This window comes from Hemicordylus capensis, chromosome 5, assembly GCF_027244095.1.
Source record: "Hemicordylus capensis ecotype Gifberg chromosome 5, rHemCap1.1.pri, whole genome shotgun sequence".
Taxonomy (NCBI): domain Eukaryota; kingdom Metazoa; phylum Chordata; class Lepidosauria; order Squamata; family Cordylidae; genus Hemicordylus; species Hemicordylus capensis.
This window is the reverse complement of record NC_069661.1, coordinates 171,766,437-171,793,101: the sequence shown is the minus strand read 5'-3', so window position 1 is coordinate 171,793,101 and position 26,665 is coordinate 171,766,437. Positions and strand designations below refer to the sequence as shown.

The window sequence follows — 26,665 nt, the reverse complement described above, 5'->3', positions numbered from 1 at the left end:
TACAGAAAGCAATTTATTTTCCGTAATGGTTCATCTGGAGTCCTGGTTGTAGAGATGCTGGTTAATTGAGAATAGCAACATTCTAGGATCATAAGAGCTCTAACCCTTGAAGGACTTAGCGTTTCAAAGGGTTAACTGGTTCTTTTGATTTACTGTGGCAGCTTCCTATTCTTTCTAGCACAATGCCTGTTCAAGGTCAAGGCAGAATAAAATTCATCATCATCTGTATATGTCTATGGTTTTTCTTCCCTTCCCCCAGACACTTTTCATCAGGAACTTAATCTCTTAACTTTGGTTAATTTTTTGCTTTTCATATATTTGCAGTTGAAATTGAAAGCAGAAAAGGTGAATACTTTAGCTGGTGAGATGGCACCTGCCATCCGGGGAATATAACTAGCAAGATCTGTATGAACAGATTTTTAAAAGGAAAGAAAGAAAAAAAGAAAGGAAAGGAAAGGAGCACTTTTATTTCAACACTTTTTAGTGAGAACATATGATGTGTAGTTAAACAGCCCTCTATATAAATAGTCCTCTACATAAAGGGCTTCCTTATTGTCTGCTGTACAGGACTCTTTCCTAGAGTCGAGTCACCAACGTGCTGTCTAACTGGCTGCCCTTCTGACAACAGCTGTGCAAGCTTTTGTTTCCATGACACTCAGATTAATGCATTTTTGCTCTTGAAAGAGTGTGGTTTGATGAGAGCGAACCAAACCATTGTTTATTGTATAAAATAAATATGGCTTGCTTTTATTAACAACTACCAAATAAAAAAAAATCCAAAACCTTAAAGCTGAAAATTTCAGAATAATATTAGCAGCCTTAGTGAGGGCTTTGTACTGCCCCACCCCATTCTGTACAGGTTAACTGCTCTTGCAGGCTCATGACTAGCAGTCTTTGAGCCAATCAGAGGAAGCATTGCAAGGGCTTTTCATTTTCCACTTTACAGTAGGCCATTATCTGGCCTTTGTCTTAGGGCAGCTTTCAGATGTGTGCTTATCATGCTGTGGAAGTGTGTGTGGTTCTTGTATGCGAGGTACTCTTTGAGCACACATTTAGAATGCCAGCTTCTGGTAACAAACTTAAAGCAGTACACCACAGAACAGTGCCCATGGTGGCTTCTTTTCAATGGCAAGTTAGTTTGAAAAGTGTTCCAGAAATGTGCAATTTGGATGTGTGCCTGTACGCATAGTGAGAGGAACACATTCTGAGGACACTAGAGCTCTCTTCCTTTCTCCTGTGTGTTTCTGTCTTTAGCACAAGTCAGAAAGTGTTCTGAGGTAAGATTATTCCCTAATATACTCCGAGAGTTTGTCATCTCCCTGAAACAATGCTTCTCAAATGTTTTTAGCTTGGGTCTCACTTCAGAGCTTTCTGTAACTTTTAGTATCCTCTCCTCAACCCAGCACCAGTACTTTGTTCCACAGGTTCCATTTCATGCACGATGTGCATGCAGTCTCTTGCTGTTCCATACAGTGATCTCTGGGTATTTAGCCAACACATTTGTTGGAATACAACAGAACATCTGACTCTCAAAAAACCAGACATGGGAATTTTCATCCTCTCCCTCCCTCCCTCCCTCCCTGCTTCATAAATCAGGTGGGCAAGAGGGAATACAATGACCCTTCAGGTGGGCAAGAGGGAATACAATGTGATTTAGTGAAAGTTCTCTGTCAGGAAGCATTCATGACTTGGCTTATAGGACAGGAGGAAGACTTCACCTGTCTCAGGATTATATCCCCTCCTGCCAACCCTCCTTTAGGAGTCTTTCTTTTCCAAGGATAGCTGATCCCCAGAGTTTGAGAACTCCTGCTCTAAAGCTTTTCCATCAATTAATTATGTGGTGGGATTTGTTGACAGTATGAAACTAATCACACACACAGGCAAAACCGGGCTAAGGAAGACCAGCCCAGTTTTACCTGCATGTGTGTACTGCCAGGATCAGGCCCAATCCCGACGGCAACTCAGCGGCAAACCTGCCTCTGGAGCCACCCTCTAAAATGAGGTTAGGAGAGTGAGTGCTCTCCTAACCTTGTTTCTGTGATCGTCTGCCGTTTGTGGCTGCTTGCAGCCACAGCTGGCAGACTGAGGGGATCCTGGCCAGCTCCGGAGAGGGGAGGGGATTCCCACAATGCACTGTGTACTTGCGTGGTGCATTATGGGCACTCTGGGGGGCATGGTGGGGCGATGCATCCCAGCACCCCCCCCCCGAGCTAACGGCAGCAGCCAGTAATCATCTGGGAGGCCGCTTCACCCGCCAAAGAGGGAACCCTCAATTGTCTGCGGGGAGATAAGCTTTTAAAGGTTTCCTCCCCACTAACCCTCTTGCCCTTTCTCACTGCTCATAAGAAAGGGCTCTATTCACAGTTAATTTTTAAAAACCTTTAAAACTTTTTTTCCCAGAATGTTGTTTAGAATAGATATTTTGTTGATTTTTCCCCCTCTTCCTCAATTTTGAGACCTGCACGAAGTGGAAATGTGCCTACACAATTTCCCTCTTCTGCCTCAGTATCATGGATATACATGATGTGTGCCGTTACAGGTTAGTTGAAAACCATTTAAAAAGCGAACACATAAGAGATTTGATTTTATAGCTGTCCCTTACTGTAGCATTTGGCTAAACTACATATGCACTCTAGGCAGCCACTTGAATGGTGCATTTCAAGGGGCACCTGCTAAGCATGGACCCCAGGCTCATGAACTGCTTTTGACTTGGTTGTGTGAATAGATACTACATTCTGGAATCTTCTGCAGTGTTGCAGAAGTGGTGTGCAGGGGCTTGGGTCACACTTGCAGTTTCTACAGACTGGCCTTGTCCATCCCCACCCTATCATGAATGACAAAAAACCTTGAGCTGGTCTGATTACAAATCTAGAGTTTGAAATTGAGTCTTATTTTCATTCAGAATATGTACTCAAACATTTCGTTAAGTTTCTGTTCCTTTTAGAGTCTTCATTAAGCCATATAAACAAATATATTATTTTCAACATATATATTTCAATATATGTTGAATAAATTGGCCTGGTCAAGTGATTTTGTTAGATTAACAGCAGCCAAAATTGTTGGAGGGTGGAGAGGAACCAAGATCCTTTTTTCTGCTAATACAGAGAAAGGATGACAAGTTCAAGGTCACAGTCTCCAAAACATTTATAAAGGAGAAGAAATTGCAAGATAATGATGATCCACTCTCTCAAGATCACATTTGGATACAGATCAAGTAATCCTACAATGACTTGTTCCCAGTATACAGCTAAAAACAGAGAAGCAAATGTTCCAATAGGGGAACCTCATATTTTAATGAGTGAAGTGAAGATCAGACTCCTGATTAATACATAGCTGTAATTTCCCCCTCAATAAATACTTCATTTTCTTTCCCCATACAAATATGTAACAATAATACTTAACACTTTTACTTTAGAGAACTTGTAACCAATGCATGGTTCACATGCATTGGATAAGTTCAGACATTGCACAGAACCACAGTTTATTTTAAGGAAGGCTTGTTTAATAAACCTTGATTTGTACCAGGGATGATCACCAAATCATGGTTTATTTATCCTTTTGTTGTTGTTGTTCAGGTCTAGCCCATTTCTCCTTACCTACCCTGATCTAGGCTAGGGATGTGCAAGTTTGCTTGAGAACCGGACCACTGTGAACTGGGTTGGTTTGAGTTGTTTGGTCGCAAACTGGTTTGAGCTGGTTTGTCAAACTGACTGGCCCAATCAATCGGTTCAACTGAACCAGTTCGCTTTGGTGCAGCTCAGTCCAAATTAGAACTGAGCTGCACCAAATGGTCCGTGCACACCCCTAATCTAGACTTGCATCTCTTTATGTGAGAGCCCAGCAAGGGTGGAGTTACTGAAACAAACCAAGATTAAATTATGTTTACAGTCAGACATCATGTGAAACCATGGTTAGGAAGCTAAACCAACTTCATACCTGGGGTTCAGATCATTGTTTGACAGTCCACAATCAACCACAGTTTGTTGACTGGTACAAATTCAGACATAGAAACTAACCATAGTTAGGTAAAATAAACAATGGATCCATGTGATATCTGAACCTACCCATCATCTTGTAATCCTTACAACAACCCTTGTGTAGGTCAGTATCATTATCCCCATGTTGGAAGGGGGTGTGTGTGTGTGTGTGAATGAGTGTTGCTTGCCTAAGGCTCTCTAGTGAGTTAAGGGGAAGATTTGAACTGGCGATTTCCTGATTCATAGCTCAGCCTCTTGGATCCTACTTTACACTAATTTTCACATGGCATTCCTAGCATTGTAGCTGGTAGAACCCAGTGATTAGGATCTATAATTCTTGACCATCAGTATACAAATACTAGTATTCAGTTAAATGTAGTTTTTTTGGTGTGTCAGTAGGAATCTGCCATTTTTGGTCAACTTTAGTAGTCAGCAGTTACTTGTGGTTGTTCCAGTCCCTCACCTGAATCCACTGGCATGTGCAGAGGGTGGGAAGGAGAATCAACCTTTCACCTTGTACTAGCCTGGGACATACTTCTGAGTATTGCCAACTCATCACAGAATGAAAGGCCAATCCCTCCGCTCATTTGAATCCTCTAGAAATCATGGGGGAAGTGGGACCATTCCCTTACCTTATGACAGGCAAGAAGTATGAAACTTTATTTCTAGTTCTACATACTTTCAAAGCATGGAACAAGATGAGTGAACAACCCCCTCTTCCTCTGTCTTTTGGAAGTGCAGGGTCTTCCAAATCCAATCCAGCTCACTATGCTGGATTGCAAAGCACTTGGAAGTAGCTAGAGTTCATTTTTGCCACTTCAGAGTGTGCCCAAGCCCAGTAAGAGATAATCAGACTATCTAAGGGAAAGGAAGAGAAGAGCCTCTTATCTCATACTGGGCTGGGAGTCACTCAGAAGCAACAAGAATCTTTGAGAATCTGACGGTTGGCAGAAGATAAGAGGCAGATCCTTCATCCAAACAACAGTTCTGTTCCATGAGCCAGAGAACTCATGGTAGGGATGAGATCTGTCTCTCCTGCCCAGCCTGGTCTGAAATAGGAAATCTCTTCCCCTTCTGAGTTTGCTGCAATGCAGAACATTTAAAAGAAGGAAGGGGTTTCTCATGTTGTGCTTATTCACAAATGTCGATTTCCAGGAAGAGATTTCCTTTTGTTTGTGGATATCTGGCAATAAAGAGGCAGATCTCCCCACAGGACAATTTTTTCATTTCATTTCATTTCATTTCATTTATATACTACCCTTCCAAAAATGGCTCAGGGTGGTTTACAACATGACTGAGGGTGGTTTATAACAATGTCAGAGTAAGGGAAGAGGATGGGTGTTATCACGACTTAGGAGGTGCCCCTTCTTTGTTGTTGGGATCTGAGTCCCTTTGTCCAGTAAGATCTGCAACAGGTATCTGCTCTCAGATCTCCCTGCCACAGGTGTTAAAGAGTATTGGGAGAGGTGAATCCTACAGCTGAATATGACGCCCAGAAATCTGTTGGCAACCAGTGTAGTTCTTTCAAAAAGGGAGTGATATGGTTTCTTCGGGACAACCCAGAGACCAACCTGGAGGCAGCATTCTGCACCAATTGAAATTTCCATACTATATACAAAGGCAGTCCCACATGGAGTGCATTTCGGTAGTCAAGCCTGGAGGTGAACAGCATGTACACACACTATCCTAAGACCACGCTTTTCTAGGAAAGGGTGCAGCTGACTTATCAGCTGAAGCTGATAAAAAGCACTCCTGGCCACCACCTCCTGCTGAGATATCAGAGACAGTTGGGTCCAGAAGTACTCCCAAACTGTGAACCTGTTCCTTCTGGGGGAGTGTAACCCAGAACTGGTCTGAATCGCAGCTCACTACAGTGAGTACCTCCATCTTGTTTGGATTCAGCTCCAGTTTGTTATTCCTCATCAAGCCCATTACCAGGAACGTATTGGCAGGCATTTAGGGAAGTTATGCCATTACCTAATTAAGCTGACATGGAAAAATATTTGGGTATCAATATACTGATAACACCCTACACCAAATCCCATTATGGGAGCAATAGTTTCATGTAGATATTTAAAAAGTATTGGAGACAAAATGGAGCTCCGAGGAACACTATATAAAAGCTCTCACTTTGTAGAACAGCAGTCTCCAAGCAACACCCTCTGAAATCTGCCCAAGAGGTATGAGCAGAACCACTGTAAAACAGTGCCTCCTACACCCATTCACCCCAGATAGTCCAGAAGGATCCCATGGTCGATGGTATCGAAGGCTGTTGAGAGATCCAAAAGGATCAACAGAGTTACACTGCCCCTGTCAATTCCTAATTGGAGATCATTCATCAAGCCAACCAAGGCAATCTCCACCCTATAACCTGCCTGAAAGCCAGTTTGAAATAGATCTAGGTATGTCAGTGCATTATTTTAGTAAAATGTGAGTGAATTATTTGAATTCATGTAGCTTAATTTTAAAAAAAAAATTCCATGTAAAGAAAATGTTTTAAATATTTAGGAAAATATTCTCAGACAAATCGATAGGCTGCTAAATCATATCCATGATGTACTTATTAACATCAGTGCTAAATTCTGGGATTTTTAGCTTTATGTTGAAAACTGGAGATGGCCAAGGTATAAAAGAATCCCAAGAATACAATAGTTAGCACCCTAATGTTCTTTCTGTTGACTTCAGTGTACTAAATAGGCATAGTTATATGCACATGATGAATTTGGAAGGTATTGCCATTTCTTTATTACATTTGTATTCTAATCATTTCTAAGAGTTCAGAGTGGCTTATTTGGGAGTGGAAGCTGGATCCAGAGCTGGATGTACACATGCAATAGAATGAGATGGTAAAGTTCTGAGGTATTAGAGTGGGCCATACTATTTCAGAATGCAGGTGGGGAGAGCCATTTATGAAAGTTCCCTTAAAAAACTACCTGAAGTTAAAATCTTATTTGTTATTTCTCTTTGTAAACCGCCCTGAGCCATTTTTGGAAGGGCAGTATAGAAATCGAATTATTTATTATTATTATTATCATTATTATTATTATTATTATTATTAAAAGGGGGAAACTAGCATCAAAAGCAGAGGGTTCTGTTACAAAGTTACTAGATTTTTTGTTGTTTTGGGTTATTTAGTATTTATAATTCTCAATTTTTAGCTTTTAAAATAACTTTTAATTTGAAACTTAATACTGCTTGTGGTTTTTAACCTGGCTTTTAGCTTGTTTACATAATTTGGTTAATTTTATTACTTTTCTTGTATATTGTATCTATTTTATTGTTGTGAGTTGCCCCAAGCAGTAGCGTAGTGGAGGGGCAGGGTATAAATATTTTAAATAAATAAATACAAATAAGAAATATTTTTTATTATATATATGCAGTAGCATTAAAAAATGGAGCTTCCCATCAGCAGTGTGAAGAGGTATGGTTGAGTCTACCTCTTCATTCTGCTGCCTATATTGATCTATGGCCACAGTCTCTGGGTTAGACTCAAGCATCCTTAGGTTGAGCAATATTACTGCATTGTGTACCTGCACACTATGCTAGATTAAGAACATAAGAACAGCCCTGCTGGATCAGACTCAAGTCCCATCTAGTCCAGCATCCTGTTTCACACAGTGGCTCACCAGGTGCCTCTGAGAATCCCACAGGCAAGAGGTGAGGTCACGCCCTCTCTCTTGCTTTTCTTCCTCTGAAACTGGTATTTAGAGGCATCTTGGCTCTGAGACTGGAGGTGGCCTAATGCCACCCAGTTAGTAGCCATTGATAGACCCATCGTCCATGAATTTGTCTAAGCCCCCTTTAAAGCCATCAAAGCCAGTGGGCATCACCACTTCCCATGGCAGATAATTCTATAAGTTTCTGTTGGTCTTAAATTTCCTGGCCTTCATTTTCATGGGATGACCCCTGGTTCTCATGTTCTGAGAGAGGGAATATCTACTCCATGGATAATTTTAGACACCTATCATATCTCCCCATAGTCACCTCTTTTCCAAATGAAAAAGCCCCAATTGCTGTAGCCCGGCCTCCATAAGGAAGGTGCTTCAAGCCCCTGATCATCTTGGTTGCCCTCTTCTGCACCTTTTCCGGTTCTATAATGCCCTTCTTTAGATGTGGTGACCAGAATTGTTCTCAGTATTCCAAGTGTGGCCGCACCATAGTTCTGTATAAGGGCATTATAATATTAACAGTTTTATTTTCAATCCCCTTCCTAATACTGTAATCTCTAGCATGGAATTTTCCTTTTTTTAACAACTGCCATTCACTGAGTCAACACGTTCAACGAGCTGTACACTATGACCCCAAGTTCTCTCTCCTGGTCACCGACAGAACTCAAACCCCCTCAGTGTATGTGAAGTTGGGGGGGGGTTGCCCCAATATGCATCACTTTACTCTTGCTTACATTGAACTGCATTTGCCATTTTGTCACCCACTCCCCCAGTTTGGAGACATCCTTTTGGAGCTTCTCACAATCTGTTGTGGATTTCACTACCCTAAACAATTTAGTGTCATCTGCAATTTTGGCCACTTCACAGCTTACTCCAACTGCTAGATCATTTATGAACAAGTTAAAGAGCACTGGTCCCAGTACTGATCCCTGGAGGACCCGACTTCCTACTCCCCTCCATTGTGAAAACTGTCAGTTTATTCTCGCCCTCTGTTTCCTGTCTTTTAACCAATCCACACATGAACCTGTCCCCTTATCCCACGACTGTGAAGTTTACTCAAGAGCCTTTGGTGCGGAATTTTGTCAAAAGCTTTTTGGAAGTCCAAGTATTCTTTGTCAACTGGGGCACCTTTATCCACATGCCTAGTGACACTCAAAGGACTCAAAAAGGTTAGTAAGGCAAGACTTGCCATTGCAGAAGCTATGCTGGTTCTCCTTCAGCAATGCCTGTTCTTCTTTGCTTAACAATTTTGTCCTTAAGTATGCTTTCCATCAATTTACCCAGCACCGAAGTTAAGCTAACTGGCCTGTAGTTTCCCGAATTCCCCCCTGGATCCCTTTTTGAAAATGGGAGTTGCATTAGCTGCTTTCCAGTCCTCTGATACAGAGCCTCATTGTATGGACAAGTTTCATATTTTTGTTAGGAGCACAGCGATTTCACATTTGTGTCCCTTTGGAACTCGTGGGTGGATGCCATCTGGCCCTGGTGATTTGTTAATTTTTAGTTTAGAACATCTTCCCGTCTCACCTTAAATTGGCCCAGTTCTTCAGCTGCTAAACCTGAAAAGCTCAATTCCAGAAAGGGTATATGGTCTGTATCCTCCACCGTGAAGACAGCTGCAAAGAACTAATTCAGCTTCTCTGCATTTTCTTTATCCTCCTTAATCATCCTTTTCACACCCTCACCATCTGAGGGTCCAACCACCTCCCTGTCAGATTTTTTGCTTCTGATATATTTACAGAAGTTTTTGTTTTTCCCCTTGACACTTCTAGCTATATGCTCCTTAAACTCTCTTTTTGCATCCCTTATTGTCTCCTTGCATTTCTTTTACCAGAGTTTATGTTCCCTTCTGTTCTCTTCATTTGGGCAGAACTGCAATTTTTTTGAAGGAAGTCTTCTTCCTTTTTATAGCTTCCCTGACTCTACTTGTTAGCCATGCTGGGAGCCTCCTGAACTTGGTGGTACTTTTCCTTCTTCTTGGTATACATTCCAACTGAGCTTCTATTATTGTGGTTTTAAATAAATCCCATTTTTTCTGGAGTGATTTGACTCTCCTGACTTTCTCTTTCAACTTCTTTTTTACCAGTCCCCTCATTTTTGAGAAGATTCCTCTTCTGAAGTCCAGTGCATCAGTGCTGGACTTCCTTGGCAATGCTGTACTCACATATAAGCTGAATTGGATCACACTGTGGTCACTGTACCTCAACGGTTCTACAACTCTGACATCTTGCACCAGGTCCTGGGCACCACTCAGGATTAAGTCCAAGGTTGCCTTCTCTTTGGTTTGCTCCATGACCAGCCGTTCTAAGGCACAGTCATTTAGCATGTCTAGAAATTTGGCCTCTCTGTCAATACATGTCTCTGTTATTCTGTCTCTGTTACTAAGGATATGCATGAACTTCTGTTTGAACCGCTATTTGAGCAGATTTCCTGAGTGGGGACGGGGAACTTTAAGAAAAAGGAGAGGAGGTCTTACCTGCTCTCCGCCACCCCATACAGCTTCCTGCTGGGGCAGCGTTGGACCCAAGAAGCTCCACGTGGCATCAGCATGCCATGTGCATGGTCAGCAATACCATGCTGCCCATGCAAAAATGGTGCCCGTGCACGAGTGGATGTCACCTGCATGCTGATGCTGTGTGTGGCTTCTTGTGACCCGTGCCACTCCAGCAGGAAGTTGCATGGGGCAGTGAAGAGCAGTTAAGGAACTTCTCTCCTGTTTCTTAAAGCTCCTGGATCCAGCTCCTGAAATCTGCTTGAACCACAGTTCATACACATCCCTATCTGTTACTCTGTTACTCTATCCCTATTGAATAGGGATTGTTGCTTTTCCTCTATTTAATATAAGACTGACTACTTTAAAAAGTGCCTCTTTGCTAAGTTAGTAGGAGTGAACATAATTGAATATTTATTTGCTTTTTGTTTCGATTGCAAGCCTAACTTGTTTTTTGTTTTGTTTTTTTAAATTTCTGCACAGTGCCTTATGCATATTATATATAGATTATAAATGATTATAATCTCTTATTCTACCAATCTAAATTGATAGAAATGATTAGGTGAAATTTGTTGGGAATTCTCTCTGGTAGGAGAAACCCTTTTCATTATAGCAGAGTGTACAGAGGCACAACACAGTGGAATTTAGTTAGGCATGCGTGTGTGCTAAGAGTAAAGTAACTTGGAGCCAGTTCATAGTTTCAAATCAATATAAATTGTATTTATTAGAGAATTCTATTCTAGATAGGAAAGTGAGGAGTTAGGATCTCTAATCTAGCTAGCTAGCTGGATGCAGATGGATTCTGCACACATGGAGGAGCTTGCATGTTGCAAGGTAGAAGAAACAGGAAGAGAAGAAGAGGGAAGAGGAAGTGACAAGGCAGGCAGGAAGGAAGTGTCCCTAAGAGTAGCAATCTACATTCCAAAGGGATAGTGTCAGAGCAGTAGAGAAGGGATGACCAATGTCTTGACCCTCTAGCCCTCTGACTCACTAGTTTGTCTTCCACTGTCTTTGAGACAAGAGACAGCACATAATCCTTCACTTCCAACAAAATTTTCACCAAATTAAGTTGTGGAAATGAAATAAGTACAAAATCCTGAAATTGGTTTAGAACAACTGAGGACACAAGTTGAGGGATATCTGTTTAGCAATCTGGGGCATTGAAAAGGATCTGAGTATCACATTGGATAAGAAATTGAGTCTGCAAAATAATGCAATTTTAAAGTAAGCAAGGCTTGTAGAGTTGCATTAATTCACAGGAGGCCCTTCTTCTGCTTGTCTTGGCATTGGGAAGGCATTACCTGGTGGTAGTGGTCAACATTCTAGACAGTCTAACGCTGGTATTGGGGACCCACCAGGGCTGCTTTACTGGAAGTAATGGAAGTAAAGGCAGCCCCACTGGAAGTAATGGAAGTAGCGCAATGCAAGTGCCTACATCTTGGTCTAAGTCATTGTTTAACTTGCCACCACCACCACACCACTGGGGCTATCTTTCATGTTGCACAGCAGCCTCAGTGGGTCTCTGATCCAGCATTCTGCTGCATGGAATGTCACCCACTGTATTTTGTTCTGGAACAATAGCAGGAGACTTGATGATGGCTTAAAAGAATAGGTTAATCTTCTTATCTACCATGGGCAAGATAGATTCAAACAAAAATGAATGGCAATATGGGAAAGATTTAGATTGGGTGGTAGAAGGCCTGCTAAACTGTGAGTGTGGTTGAGTACTGCACAAATGTCTCTTTATATATGATAGATAAACTATATATTTGAATATTAGAGATCACTCAGACAAGACATGAAGTCTGTACCAAAGTGCTTAGTCATTACTGATTTATAAAAGGTGATTTTTTAAAAATGACCATATCCTTCCTCCAAACCTATGGCTTCCTAATCCTGGGTCCCTAGATGTTGTTGAACTATCATTCCCACCATCCCCAGCCACAGTGTTCGTAGTCCAACAACATCTGGGGACCCAGAGCTGTAACCCCCTGGTCTAGCTTACTAGCTCCATCATCCATCATCATCATCATCATGAGTCTAGATTCTAGACCAGGCTTGCTCAGCTTTTGCCCCCTAGCTGTTTTTGGACTACAGTTCCCATAATCCCCAACTATAGTGGCCAATAGCCAGGGATTATGGAAGTTGTAGGCCAACATCTGCAGGAGACCCAAAGTTGAGCATGCCTGTTCTAGACTATAGTTGCTTACCAGTTTTTGCATTATTTTTATTTATTTATTTATTTAATTACATTTATATCCCGCTTTTCCTCCAAGGAGCCCAGAGCGGTGTACTACATACTTGAGTTTCTTCTCACAACAACCCTGTGAAGTAGGTTAGGCTGAGAGAGAAGTGACTGGCCCAGAGTCACCCAGCTAGTTTCATGGCTGAATGGGGATTTGAACTCGGGTCTCCCTATTATAATTATTTGAAGAGGGAAATTTGTTCTTGTAAAGTACTGACTTAATAGGAACCTGCCAGGATGAGGAAACAAATGTTCTAAAAGAACCCCTAATATTTTGACAAGGAATTTTTGGGATAAGGATTCTTTGTTCCACTGCCTTGGTGGATGGCTACAATTTGAGAGTTCGTAGCTCCTTTGAAACACTAAATAAAGCGAGCATGTAGGGGATTTCAGCCTCTTTTTAACTTTTGTATGAAACCTTCAGCTCAGGTACTCAATAGAGGTGTGTGTATATATACAAACACACATACACACAAATTAAAATGTTATAGTTATGAGACATACTATTACAATTCCTGGCTTACATACAGGATCAGTTACTTATGAATACTCTCAGTGAAATTAATGGGACAAGTAAACTGTCCCACTAATTTCAATAGCACTACTCTTGAGTGATTTAATCTGAATGTAAGCATGCCTGTAGTAGCCAAGTCTTCTGATCAGGAGGCAACGGAGATGCATCCTATTCACTAGTCAGAAGCCAGGAAGGCTCTCAGCCCCCCTTAGAACCCTCAATACTATCCCCAAGGATTCATGTACCCCTGGTTGGTAACCCTGTATTAGAAAATGGAGTGTGTAGAGTGAAAAAGAGCTTTGTGACCAAATTTACTGCTCTTGGGCAAGCTTCTGTCTTTTGAAGGTATTTGGGTTCAGTCTTATAGTAAATTCTACTGCACAGTCCCCATTGAACTGGAGCAGAGCTGCACAAGAGCAAAGGAATCTTGATATATGAATGAAGGGGAAATAATAATAATAATTAATTAATTAATAATTGTAAAAAGATCACACAGACTGACTGCAAACAAAGGCATGACAAGGTAGCAGGGATGATACACTGGAACATGTGCAAAAAATACAAGCTACAAGTAGCCAAAAATTGGTGGGACCATAAAAATTGAAAAAGTTGAAGAAAATGAAGATGTAAAAATATTATGGGACTTCCAACTACAAACAAACAAACATCTGCCACACAATACACCAGATATAACTGTAGTCGAGAAGAAAGAAAAACAAGTGAAAATAATCGACATAGCAATACCAGGGGATAGCAGAATAGAAGAAAAAGAAATAGAAAAAATCACCAAATACAAAGATCTACAAATTGAAAATGAAAGGCTGTGGCAGAAAAAGACCCAAATAATCCCAGTGGTAATTGGCGCCCTGGGTGCAGTTCCAAAAGACCTTGAAGAGCACCTAAACACCATAGGGGCCACAGAAATCACCATCAGCCAATTACAAAAAGCAGCTTTACTGGGAACAGCCTATATTCTGTGATGATATCTATAACAACAGCAACAACATTGACAATAAAATTCTGGCATCCCAGGTCCTTGGGAAGGACTCGATGTCTGGATAAAACAAACCAGTCAATAACACCTGTCTGACTGTGTAAACAAGAAATAATAACAAATAAAAGATCTTTCTACCACAAGGCTGACCAGAGCTTCTTGAAGCTGACATTGATACTCTGTGCACTGTCAATTCCACATCATTGTTCTGAGCAATGTGGGGATACATTATTTTCAGGTCAAATTATTAAGAGAACAGGGGAGACAAAACAATGCTACATCCATAGCTAGCTAGCTAGCTAGATGAATGTTTAGTGGTTGCATCAAAATGAAAAACCCCATCAAGTGTTTCCTCCCCTCTGCTTGTCCATGACATCTGCTTTCCCATTTTCCACAAGCCTTGCAATCTTCAGTTGCCCTATTTACCCAACTGAAAGGCCCAATTACATCTCCTAGCATTTTCCTTTTCTTCCCAGATGGTCTTCTCATTGCAAATTGGGAGCAATCCTCTACTGGCAATCTGTGCTACAAATGACTGGCAGAAACCCAAAGCCATAGACTCTCGCACAATATGATTTGTGCTGTATATTGCTTCAGACTAAATTAGGATCTGAATTTAAAAGAGTGGAAGTGCCGAATCAGGGAAAAAATAAGAACAATTGCTGAGTGATGTTTTGTTTCAGTCTGCCTGGCACTTAATGCTGATAGCCATTCAGCTGGGGTGGTAGCAGTAATCCTGAATACCAGCTGTGCTTCACCATGTGCTGTTGTGCTATTCTCAGCTACAGTGAAAATGAGGGATTTCCATTTAATTTGCATTTTTCTTTCTTTTTTTCTTTCTTAACCCCAACAAGCAAATGAGCACAGCCAATGAATTTATGTCCATAACGTTCATTCATCTACAGTAAGGTCCCTTTCAGACCTTGGGCAGTATGTTTAAAAAAAACAATAACAACCCCAAAAGCTGACATCTTGTGGCTTAAGAAAAAGCAAACTAGTCATCCAGTCTCAGCTGTATTTTGGAAGCTGATTCTACACATTCTGCCCCTGGTGTAAGACCTTATATTTCCAAATGTAAAAACTGGGTGATTAGGAATGTGGCTGGCAGCAATAGTTAATATGTGGTAATGGTGGATGTCTAAAGCAGTGGGATCTGTGTGGAATGGCTTCGCTTTGTTCATTTCAAATGTACCTTTTCCCGCTCCCAGGGTAAGCTCTAGGGGAGGGAAAAACCCAACCAAAACCGGCTCTGTGGTTTTTCAGAGTGAGTAATTTTCAATAGCAGAAAGTTGGCTGTGCCAGTCTTTTTAAAAAGTGGGATTTTAAAAGAATGTGGTGACAAATAAACACTGAAATGGATAAACGCACATATACCATTTACAGAAAAATGCAGGCAAGACTGACTACTGAGTCAGGCTCTTATTTGCTGCTGTGTACATTTCGTATGCGTTGCATAGCCAGGAGAAAGTCAAGCTTGCACCACAGGTGAAGAACCCAGTGCACCTTCTTTATAAATGTGATCTCTGGCTTCACCCAACAACTGGTGCAATCATCCAAAATCTGGCTTTTCTGCTGCCGAAAATGGCTGAATTTGGACTAGCCCAACTGTCCACAAATGGCTATTTTAATAATCATTTATGGTTCCAAGTTAAAAATAACCCAATCCTGTAAGGTTCTTAGCATTTGGTTGCTTTGAGGCTATTTACAAGCTCAGTTTATATAGGAAGCAGCCACATTCCTAATCACCCAGTTTTTACATTTGGAAATATAAGGTCTTACACCAGGGGCAGAATGTGTAGAATCAGCTTCCAAAATACAGCTGAGACTGGATGACTAGTTTGCTTTTTCTTAAGCCACAAGATGTCAGCTTTTGGGGTTGTTACTGTTTTTTTAAACATACTGCCCAAGGTCTGAAAGGGACCTTACTGTAGATGAATGAACGTTATGGACATAAATTCATTGGCTGTGCTCATTTGCTTGTTTGTCTCAGAGGAGAATTGGTGGTGGACTACACTGGCACAGAATTTGCTTTTGTTTCTGAAGCACAAAGAATGGAGAATCTTGTCTATATTTGAGTCTATTATTGGTGGAAAAAAGAATAGCAGCATCTGAAAAACTGCCAACATGAGCTGTGCATTTGACCTCCTTTGCCATGCCATGCCATTACATTACTGTTTCGTTTTATTGTATGTTGCATTCTAGAAGTGAAAACCAGTCCTGAGGCTGTGTTTTCCAGCTTCAATGAGGACTACTGCTATTCCCTTTTTCTACGTTCTAAACTATATCTTGCCAAACAGCTGAGCTAAGTGAAAGCCAATAGCCACTGAATAAAATTAACATGAGTTAATTGTATGGCATCCTTGAAAGCTGTTAATGATACAAGAAATATCTATCATGCTTTCAGTCCATCATCATTTTTTTATTTAGCTACAGGGTATAAGGGGTCAAAACTATTTTTAATCAAAACTTTTATTATATATTATATTATTATATCAATATCGATATAATATATATTATTATATCAATATTTATGGTTTTCAAAAAAACCAGAAAATGCATGTTCATTTTTAACAGCATGTTAACTGAGTAAGTAATATTATTTGTAGAATGTGTTTGTTTCTCTAGTATTCTACAGAATAAAATCATCTCTGCAAAACTTGTTTGTATGAAACTATTTTCCTTTCATTTGGGTATACAACTTGTTATTTTAGACAAAGAGATAATCTTATTCAAAAGATTTCATTTCCTAATATATTTCCTGATGGACTGGGCCATAGCTTTTCATTGCTCTATCAAGGTAAGGGCACTGGCCACAAATCGAGAGACTGAGCATGTTCTTTTCATGCCAGGTGCTGTATTATAATATTAAAGACTTTGAAAAGTATACATAATTATTCTTGGGGGGATAGGATTGAGTTTAATTATCAAAAGGGAGGCTGTGAGCCCGAGCCCCAAATCTTTTGAACACCTGGCAATGCCCCTGAATTATTTATTATTGTAGGCAGACATTGTTGTCTAAAATTCCACTCAGGAAATAGGATGGTTATGACCCCTGATGTACTCCCCCAGAACAACCACCAAATGTGTGATTCTCTACTTGCAGTCACAAGCGGTACAGTCCAAGAAGGACTACTTATAGTCCTTTCATTTTAAATATAAATCCCCCATTATGTCGATGGTGTAGAGATGTGCACAAAATGCTATTCAGACACCAAATCGCAGTACATCCCTTTAACACAGAGGGATTGCACATCTCTTTTAACATGGAGGAGATCAGGCCATACCTGCTCCTCCACCACTTGCTGCCACTTCCTTTATTGCGGCACGCGCCCCCAGCTATCCTCGCCTGCCAGGGCGTTCACCCCCAGTTGCTCCTGCGTGACACCGGATGGCCTCCGTGCATGTGCGGCGGCCATTTGCATGGTCAGCATGGTTGCCAGGTTGCTGATAATGCAAATGGCAGTCGCGCATATGCGGAGGCCATCCGGCATCATGCTGTGGCATCTGGGGGAGAGTGCCCCTCGGTACCTTAGGCTAGCTGAGGGGAGCGCCATGATTAAGGAAGTGGTGATGAGCAGCGGAGGAGCAGGTATGGACGTGCTCTCCTCTGTGTTAAAGGGTGTGCAATCCCCCCATGTTAAAGAGATGTGTTGTGATTCAGTGTTCGATTTGGGTTTTGTGCACATCCCTACCATGGTGCAGAAGTGAGTACAAATATACTATTGCACTTCAGTAATATCACTCTGTTAAGTTTTTGCTTAGGTAGCATATTGGCATCCTTCAGGGATGTTACAATATACTTCAGCATGCTTTAGGTTTCTTTAATTTAAAAAGAGCTGTAAGAAGAGATTGGGATGATGGATACATATCATCCAAGTAGGTCTCCTTTATACAGATTGAGTCATTTCGTTTTGCAATTTCTGTAGGATATTGAAAGCACTGAGGAGGAAAAGGTTAGAAATTATTTAAAATAGCTACATGCTGAAATAAGTTGTCTGTCATCATCCAAGCAATGAGAGACTTGGTTGGCAGACATCAGTAGATTCCATCCACTCTCATATGCTGCTATTTTTGTCTTGTGGTGCCCATACGAATTATCCATGTGCTTCAGTCTCAGGAAACAAACAGTGCACTATGTTGTTCATCAATATTTTATTCAGCAGAGTCACTAAAGAATATAGAGATACCCAAGAGTTGCCAGGTTTAGTTACAAGAAAGATGTTTGTCCTTCTCAGGCTTTCAGAATCTGTGGTAATACTATACGGAACTCCTACACATGCCACTAGACATGTGGGGTGCTTTCTGTACATGACTGAGAACCTGAAAAGGCAAAGTTCCCGATTATGTCTTCCACACGTCCAGCTGTGTGTGTGAGAGATGTTCAGACAAACGCATGTATATCAAAGGAAGATTCTTTCCTGATCTGTGCTTATTCAGTATCTACAAACCTTTGAAATAGACTATAATTTTTATTTATTTTATGTATTTATCATATTTATATACCGCCTGATATGTATATTTAGGTGTTGTACACAATTTAAAACACATATAAAACAAAGTTAAAACTATTAAAACAATTTCACAGAATAAAGAAGTTGAAATAATTTCATGGGATAAAAACAAATGAGTTAAAACTAATTTCAGTTAAAAGCCTGAGAGAACTGTTATGTCTTAAGGGTCTTCCTAAAAGCAAACAGAGATAGAGATGCTCTTATTTGACAGGGTCTCATAATCCAAAGTCCCAGGACAGCCATAGAGAAGACCCGGTACTGAGTCACCACTAAAGGAATTGTTGGTAATCGTAACCGGACCTCTCCAGATGATCTCAATAGTAGACAGGGTTAATGAAAAAGAAGGCACTCTCTCTAAGTACCCTGGATCCAAACAGTTGAGGGTTTTATAGGTAACAACCAGCCCTTCATATTTTGCTTGGAAACGTATCTACAGCCAGTGCAGTTCTTTTACAGTTGGTGATATATGGTGATGTGGTGTTCTGTTGTCCTTATCAGTAGTATGTGTCAAATAGGAAGGCTCTTAACATTGATGGAAAACATGATGGGGAAGACTCCAGTCTCCTTAGATTCAAAGCTTCCTTCCTTGTTGGCAGGGCCCAGCATTGGGTTGTCCCATGTCTTCCAAGAAGAGATCTTTTGAGTACAGAAGTGTGTCTTGTCCAATTCTGACAATTCTGACATATTCACATCCAAGCTGCTTTTAAAAAAAAACTGGGCAACTCTAGAAACTGTGGCTGATAGCCAGACGAAATTATTTATGAGTAGTCCCACCGAAATTAATTGGACAAGTTAGTTATGACTAACTTGTCCCACTAACTTCTATAGCACTACTCATAAGTAAGTTAACCTATGACTTTATTAGTGCTCAAGTGTGCAACATAGAAATAGAGATGAGAAGGAATTAGATGTTAGCTGGTGGGATAAGCATGAATATTTAAAACAGATCTTTCCCTACATACGCATTGGCATTCCTTGAAAGGTCAGTGGCAGAAATAGCATTACTTAATGTGTAGAAATTGCATTAAGCATCATTTACAAAACAGAACTGTTTAAAAAGTAATTGTGTGTGCTCATTGTGGGTTACATTTTGATTCCACTTATCAGAGAATGCTAGAGTTCAGCAGGCTTGCTGATGGTGATAGCACCATGTGTGACATGTGATTCCTTGGAACATCTGGAACAGGAGGAATTGGCCAGTTGTGTTTTACTATAAAATGAAAAAATGCATATACAGTCTAATGCAATTGGCAGTTGATTTTCATTTTGACATGCTGTAAGAATTTAAGGATTTAGAAAATTCAGAACTGGCATACACTCTACCACATTACAGAACACAGCCTCAGAAGCTTAATTATATTTAATTACACTTAAAATAAGTGCCATTATTTTCAGTGGCAGGCTGGTCTTCTGGAAAGTCAAGCAGGCAGCAATGTTCTACTTTTCTGTGTTTCATATTCAATTTTCTTTCCTTTTCACAATGCATATGTTGACCAGCAACATCTGCTGGCCATCTAAGAAACTCTATCACTAATGCTCCAAACCACAGTTAAAAATACAGTTGCCAACAATGGGATATATATGGGATATATATATATAAGCATGGCATATAAAACCAAAAACTGCCACCAACAGCCAAAGGGAAAGGTGGGAAGGAACAAGTGCTGGGAAAGATGGGGTGGATGGAAAAAAAGAAGGGAGAATATTGAGGCGGAGGCCCAGAAAAACAAGTGTGGAGGAGCAGGAGGAGGAGGAGGAGAGGACTTCTCCAGAGAGAGAGAGAGAGAGAGAGAGAGAGAGAGAGAGAGAGAGAGAGGTAGGTAGGTAGGTAGGTAGGTAGGTGAGGGAGTGAGGGAAAGGAAACAGCAACTGTTTCCTATTATTCTACCTGTCATTTTTGAAGGACCTTCAACTAGTATGCTTAATAAAATTGAAATAGCTATTATTTATTTTTAATGTTTTATATTAAACTCCTGCTAACTGGGCAAAGAGGCGTCTTTTCAAGTGATGACTCTAATATTTAGCAGCATTTTTCCAGTGGCTGTTGCTGGTTGTTCATCTTGTGTTTCTATTTAGATTGTGAGCTATTTTGAGAACATGTTTGTTGAAAAGTGGTATATTAATAATAATATGCTTTTGAAAATGCCTTTTTAAAGAGAAGGAAACAAAATAACCAAATGCCTTTATTCGAAGGTTTGTATAGACTGGCGTAAAATGTCATTCCCACAAAGTACTAACTTGCTTGCCGGACTTTCTTGACTTTGTAGGACTAGGTTAATTGACTGTTAACTGATGAAGGAGGGAGAGAGTAATTGAGCTTTCTGAAACTCAGGACTAGAAAGGCAATGCCCTGCCTGTCATTTTTAATTATTGTTTCTTGATTCTGCTTCAGTGTGAGCTCTGCATTATAGGTTTTCAAAAACCGTGTTTGTCAGCCTAGCAGTTCTAAACTTCCATGTTGCTCTTAATGAGGAGCCTTCTTGACCTTTCAGTGATTAAATGACATCTTTCCTTTTGAAGCAAAAGGGCACCTTCTATTTCCCCTTGAAATTGTAATGAATTATTTCAGTGCTGTCTCCTTTCTTCTCTTTTGTCGCCATCATTTAAAGCAGGGCAAGCTGATATCTAATATATAACATTTTATTTAATTTTCCTTTTAAGTGGGCGATACTTGCCTGAAGACAAGAGCAGAATTTCTTAAAAGTCAGCCCTCTCTCTCTCTCTCTCTCTCTCTCTCTCTCTCCTTTTAAATCATGGTTGATTAGACCATTCTATCGGTTCTGCTCTTACCAGTGCCAGTGTACTGCAAGTTGATTTGGGTTCCTTTAGATAAGGGGTTCCCAACAGGGGGTATGAGTACCCCAGGGGTATTTAAAAGGTTCCTGGGGGTATTCAGAGCCCTGCGGCTTCCCCATGCTGCCTCCACACAATTTGTTCCCCATCTGAGGATTGCCAGCTTAAAGCAGATGTGTCTTCCCCTATGTGTTCACTGCAGAAGGGGAGGAAGGAGGGTGAAGACCCTCTACTGCTCCTGATTGGCTGGCTACATGAGAGGTAGAGCACTGCACGGTGGGATCAGTTGCCTCTGTGCAGTGCCAAGGGGACCGTGTGGAGTATTTCTCTTCCGCCAAAACTTTTCACAGGCCTAACAAACAATCAGTCAGGGAGCCCCACTTAGGATGGATGGGAGCCACCACTGGCTGCTGGGCCTTGCGGTGAAGAACACTTCTTTAGATTGTTGGAGACAAGGAAGCTCTTCACACGATCCATGTGAAGAGCTTCAGGCGGGTCTCTGGAAGCGGGGTTAGCTTACCTTCCCCGCAGATGATTGGTGGCAGTTCCCCGGGTGGGTGGATCGCCCACCCAGATGAGTGGCGGCTCTCCTGTGGCCCACCCACACCTCTCTGCACCTCGCCCCAGCCGCCCTGGGCGTCGGGTGCATGGAAGCGCTGATCCACGGTGCCCCACCTACTGGAGCACCAATAATGCACTGCGCGAGTGGGCAGTTCATTACTGGGAGCCCCCATTCCCGAGCGTGCCCACCACAGCTGCAAGCAGCCGCGGCAGACACGCGACCAGAAAAATGGGGTTAGGAGAGCACTCGGGCACGAGCCCGTTGGTTCACACGCACAGCAGAAACTGGGCTGGGCTCCCTTAGCCTGGTTTCTGCTGCACGTGTGAATAGCCTCCTGGTATATTTTGGAAACCATGAATTGCAGAACAATAACAATGCTCAAGAAGTAGCTTCTCCCCCAGTTTATTGTGTTAGTAAATGTCATGTTGAAATGTGGAATACAGACCTTTTAAAATAATCTTCACTTTTAATTAGACACATATGGCTTTTAGGGCCAGCTATCATGTTTCACAGAAGCATGAATGAACTGCGCTTCTGCTTTCTCACAAGAGGGGACTTGCAGATCTCACCCATGGTGAGAACATTTCACCACCCACAGGGATCATCTGGAGCTCACAGTTCTTGCCACAATAGATATATGAGAGTCTGTGCTTTGCACATCACAGCAGAGCGAAAGAAAGCAGAAACAAGTCACATTTATATGGTTGCTTCCCTAGCTTTTGGTTGCATATGAATATTTGCAGTGTAGTGGCAGCTCTCTCTGCATAGAGGGCAGATCGTCTGCAGTCTCTTAACTTTGTAGATGCCACCTTTTACCAAGATCCTTGTTTATCCAGACTTCTCTGCAGTGGTGGTATTCTGTGGACCTATACCATCCTGCCTGCACCCCTTTCCTTCAAATCTTCTTCTTCTCAGATCTGTTTTATCAGAGAAAATTTCAGGCTCAAGCTGTTTTCAATCACTTATCACCTTACGTGGCACAGTGGGGAAAATGTTTGACTAACATGCAGAAGGTTGCCGGTTTGAATCCCAGCTGGCACAATATCGGGCAGCAGCGATATAGGAAGATGCTGAAAGGCACCATCTCATATTTCATGGGAGGAGACAATGGTAAACCACTCCTGTATTCTACCGAGAAAACCACAGGGCTCTGTGGGCACCAGGAGTCAAAATCGACTTGATGGCACACTTTACCTTACCATTTCATTAAAGGAGAGCTGGTTCTAACTGAACGAGAGCAAACGTTCAACCTTGTGTTAATTGTGCAACCACCTTTCAAACATTGGCCTGACTGCTATCTCTTGATCCAGAATCTGCTTGGAAAAAGTGACTTCTACTTTCTCACCAACACATTTCTCATACTGACTTCAGCAGAAAGTGGGGGGTCTTGTACTGTAACACAGTCAGGAACAGGAAGTGCTGATAGACACCTGCAATGGTATAATTAGAAGCTGTACATACCAAGCAGTTTACTGACAAGCCTAGTTAAAGGAAAAGGAGATTTGTTGGGTGTGTGTGGTCAGAATCTGACAAACCTATGCCTTTTTGACAAGTTGATTACCACTCACAAAGTCCCCCAATTTTGTTGTGTGTTGCCTAACACCTTATCATTGCTTTGGAGTGTCAAATATGTGGATTGGTCTTTACTTTAGCAATGAACATGAAATATTTATCTCTGAATCAGCCTTCCAAGAGAGTTTGGTTGTATTGTGTGTTTCTACTTTCTTTCCTGTAGCATCCCTTCCTCCCTGTAAACCACTCATTAGCATTTCTGAACATGTATCTGAGCAGTGCATTTACGATCACAGACAGCAAGATCATTGTGAAGCTAATCTCTGTTAGCCTTCTGGCTGGGATTTGCCAAGCAATCTCTGAAGGGTTTTGCTAGACAAGACTATTAAATTAACCCAAGGAAGCTCCCAGGTGAAAACCCTGCTATCAACCTGCTTGAGGGAAGAGGTAATGACTCTCTGGGGCTTAGCTAATAATCCTCAGCATGCGTCCAGCAAGAGCAAGAGTGAAAGTAGCGCTTGCAGGTTCTGCTTCCGTAACAGTGTAGAGTTAATGCTTCAAATTGGGACTTCTGCAGGAGTCTCTGATTTGGATGGTGTGATATCTTCACACAGCATTTTGATATGGCCCTCTGGGAATTAAAACAGACATGTTCCTACCATCGTTTACTTGGGGGTGGGGTGGAAGAGCAGTGGGAGGTTAGTGACCAATTTTCTCCATGCACCTGTGGATATACCTCTGGGACTGGTTGTAAAATAGCAACATATTTTCAGGATCAATTCTCTTTTCTGTAATTAGAAATAGTTGCTGCTAAATAGGAAGCATACTCAGTCGTTGGGAAAAACATTTATGAATGGCTTTATTTCTTGCTCACATGCACTCGGTGGGCTAGAAATCCTGTTTCTGAATATCAGCTAAATTTAATTCTAATTTGATATCAAACAATGACTACCAGTTGATTTTGTTTGAAATTGCATTTCCACACTGAGTAGTAATCAGCGGATGTACTTGCATGTCAACCATTGCTGAACGTTTCTGTGACGCTGAGGATGTGCTCCTGTTTTCTATGCTGTGCTCCTGTTTAAGCCCCTTAGACTTCCTCTCCATTTTCCATGCAATCCAATGCTGGTCCAAGGGCATCATCACATCTTGAACAATCAGTGTGCTCAGTTTGTTTGAAAGGAGTGTGCAAGCAGGTGAATGTGGAGAGTCATTCTTAGTAGCAGGGGCGTAGCTATAATTGAGTGAAAGGGTTCAAAGAACACGGGCCCCCAGCTCCTGAAGGCCCTCCAGATCCACCCCTCCCTATTTTTTTCATTATCTCCCTCACTCTGGGGGGCCACCACAGAGAGAGATTAACACGGGCCCCCTCTCTCCTAGCTACGCCCCTGCTTAGTAGCTGTTCCTCACTTGTGGAGTTCCCTACTCATGAGACTTGCCAGAACTCAAAAATCTTGATGAAGAGCCTGTAAGACTTTGTTGTTTGGGTTATGCTTCCATAGCTTGCATTAAGCTGTCATCAGTGCTGTTCCCTTAACTGCCTCTGATATTTAATAATGTATATAGCCATTTCAGGTTCAGAGCCAAGATGTTCTTTTGAAAAACACATACACAAAGCCTTTCCAAGTCTGTTTTAGTTTGGGGAAATGTTTTCCATGGCTTAAACAAAACAAAAGACTGAGAGGTCATTCACACAACCAAAAACTGTGTCCTACCCAGGTTTGAGAGCTGTGTGTGCTCCCAATTTTCAGTTGTGTGGGTGCAACCAGCTAGGTAGCAGGAAGGAGGAGTGACTGTGTGGAAGCAAGGAAGGGGGAAAACCTGGGAAGGGCACCGTTTTTGACTGTGTGAATGACCTCTGAGTTTCTTTTCTGTTTTACAGAGTCTTCTTCAAGTGATGGTCACCAAACATAGTTAATCTTGGAAATACATTGAGCCAGGTCTCACGATCAGTGAGACCCAGTTTGTGAAGCTCAGTGAGGAGAGTGGGCTAAGCCCGCTCTCCCCACAGAGGATCAGGGTGGGAGCCCTGGGCAGCTGGATTGGCTGCCCACACGATTGCCGGCTCCATGACGGAGCTGGTGGGGGCTGGGGAGTTCGGGGGCCACATGGCCCCCCGGAAGCTCCAGTATGCCCTGCGTGAGCGCGCAGGGCATACTGGGGAGACCCCTGGAGCAGGGAGGCGGCTTTCCGCCTCCCCTCCAGGGGTCTACTCATGAGTAGCTGCGGCGCGGAGCAAAGCCGTGGCTACTCATGATTGGGAAGCCCGGGAGCGCTCCGCTAACCCGGGCTTAGGAGAGGGCTACAAAAGCGTGTGACCTGCTTTGACTCACCCGGGCTCGGCTGCGAGCCCAGTGAGTCTCACGATCAGTGGGAAGCGGGCTAAGTACCCTTAGCCCACTTCCCACTGATCATCAGAATAGCTCTATTGAGGTGATTCTCACAAGCAGCAGAAACTGGGCTAAGGGAGCCCAGCCCAGTTTCTGCGAGCACTCTGTTAACCCCATTTTTTTTTGGGTTGTGTGTCTGTCGTGGCTGCTTGCCGCCGAGGCAGACACACTCGGGGGGGGGGGACCCCAGTAATGCACCACACACTCACATGGTGCATTACTGGGGCTCGGGGTGGGGGGGAGGCGCCGCATGGCAGCGCTTCTTTCACCCAAGCCCTGGAGCTGCCGGATGAGCACCTGAGCGAAGCTGTTGCTCATCTGGGCAGGTGATCTGGGAAGGGGTGGTTGATTGTCTCTGGGGAGAGCAGGCCAAGCCCGCTCTCCCCACAGAACCTCTTTTGGCTATACCCCCGGATTGTGGATAGAGCCTTATTGTTTATCATTCTAGAAGAAGCCAGTCCTGGAGCAAGGAGTGGGTTTTTTCACTGATTTTCCATTGGTCCTTTTCCTACATCTTGTATAGAGGACTTCCCAACTTCGGGCCTCCACCTGTTGTTGAGCTACGACTCCCATCATAGGGAGCTGCCAAATAATGTCAGTCCATTGGTTCATCTAGCTCAGTATTGTCTGCACAGACTGGCAGTGGCATCATTCATGACTGTTGGCCACTGTGGAGGCTGCTGTAGTTGTGCAGCCCTGGTCTAAGCAAATTATTATAAGAACTTGCTCATTTTAACTCCCAGAGGGTTATATTAAAATATTTTGTGAAGATACTAATCAGCATAGCCTTTAGTCCGTTTCATCTTCTTCTGGCTGAACTGATCTCAGCAAGCGAATTGCACTGACTTGTTACTGTTATAGGGAACTGGATGTCCGTTCCCTTCTCAGGACAAGTCCATGTGCATCAATAGTTAGAGATAATGAAATTTAGATTTCAGTGGTAGTCATTGGGATTTCAAAGTTCTTGAATGTATAGGCTGCTTTCCAACCAAAGTTCCCAAAGTGGCT

The 26,665-nt window shown here is 42.2% G+C and overlaps 1 protein-coding gene across 9 annotated transcripts in view; it reads left to right on the top strand.

Moving 5' to 3' along the window:
• ST7 (suppression of tumorigenicity 7) overlaps positions 1–26,665 on the top strand; it is a 150,691-nt gene that overhangs the window by 37,027 nt on the left and 86,999 nt on the right. The window lies entirely within an intron of this gene.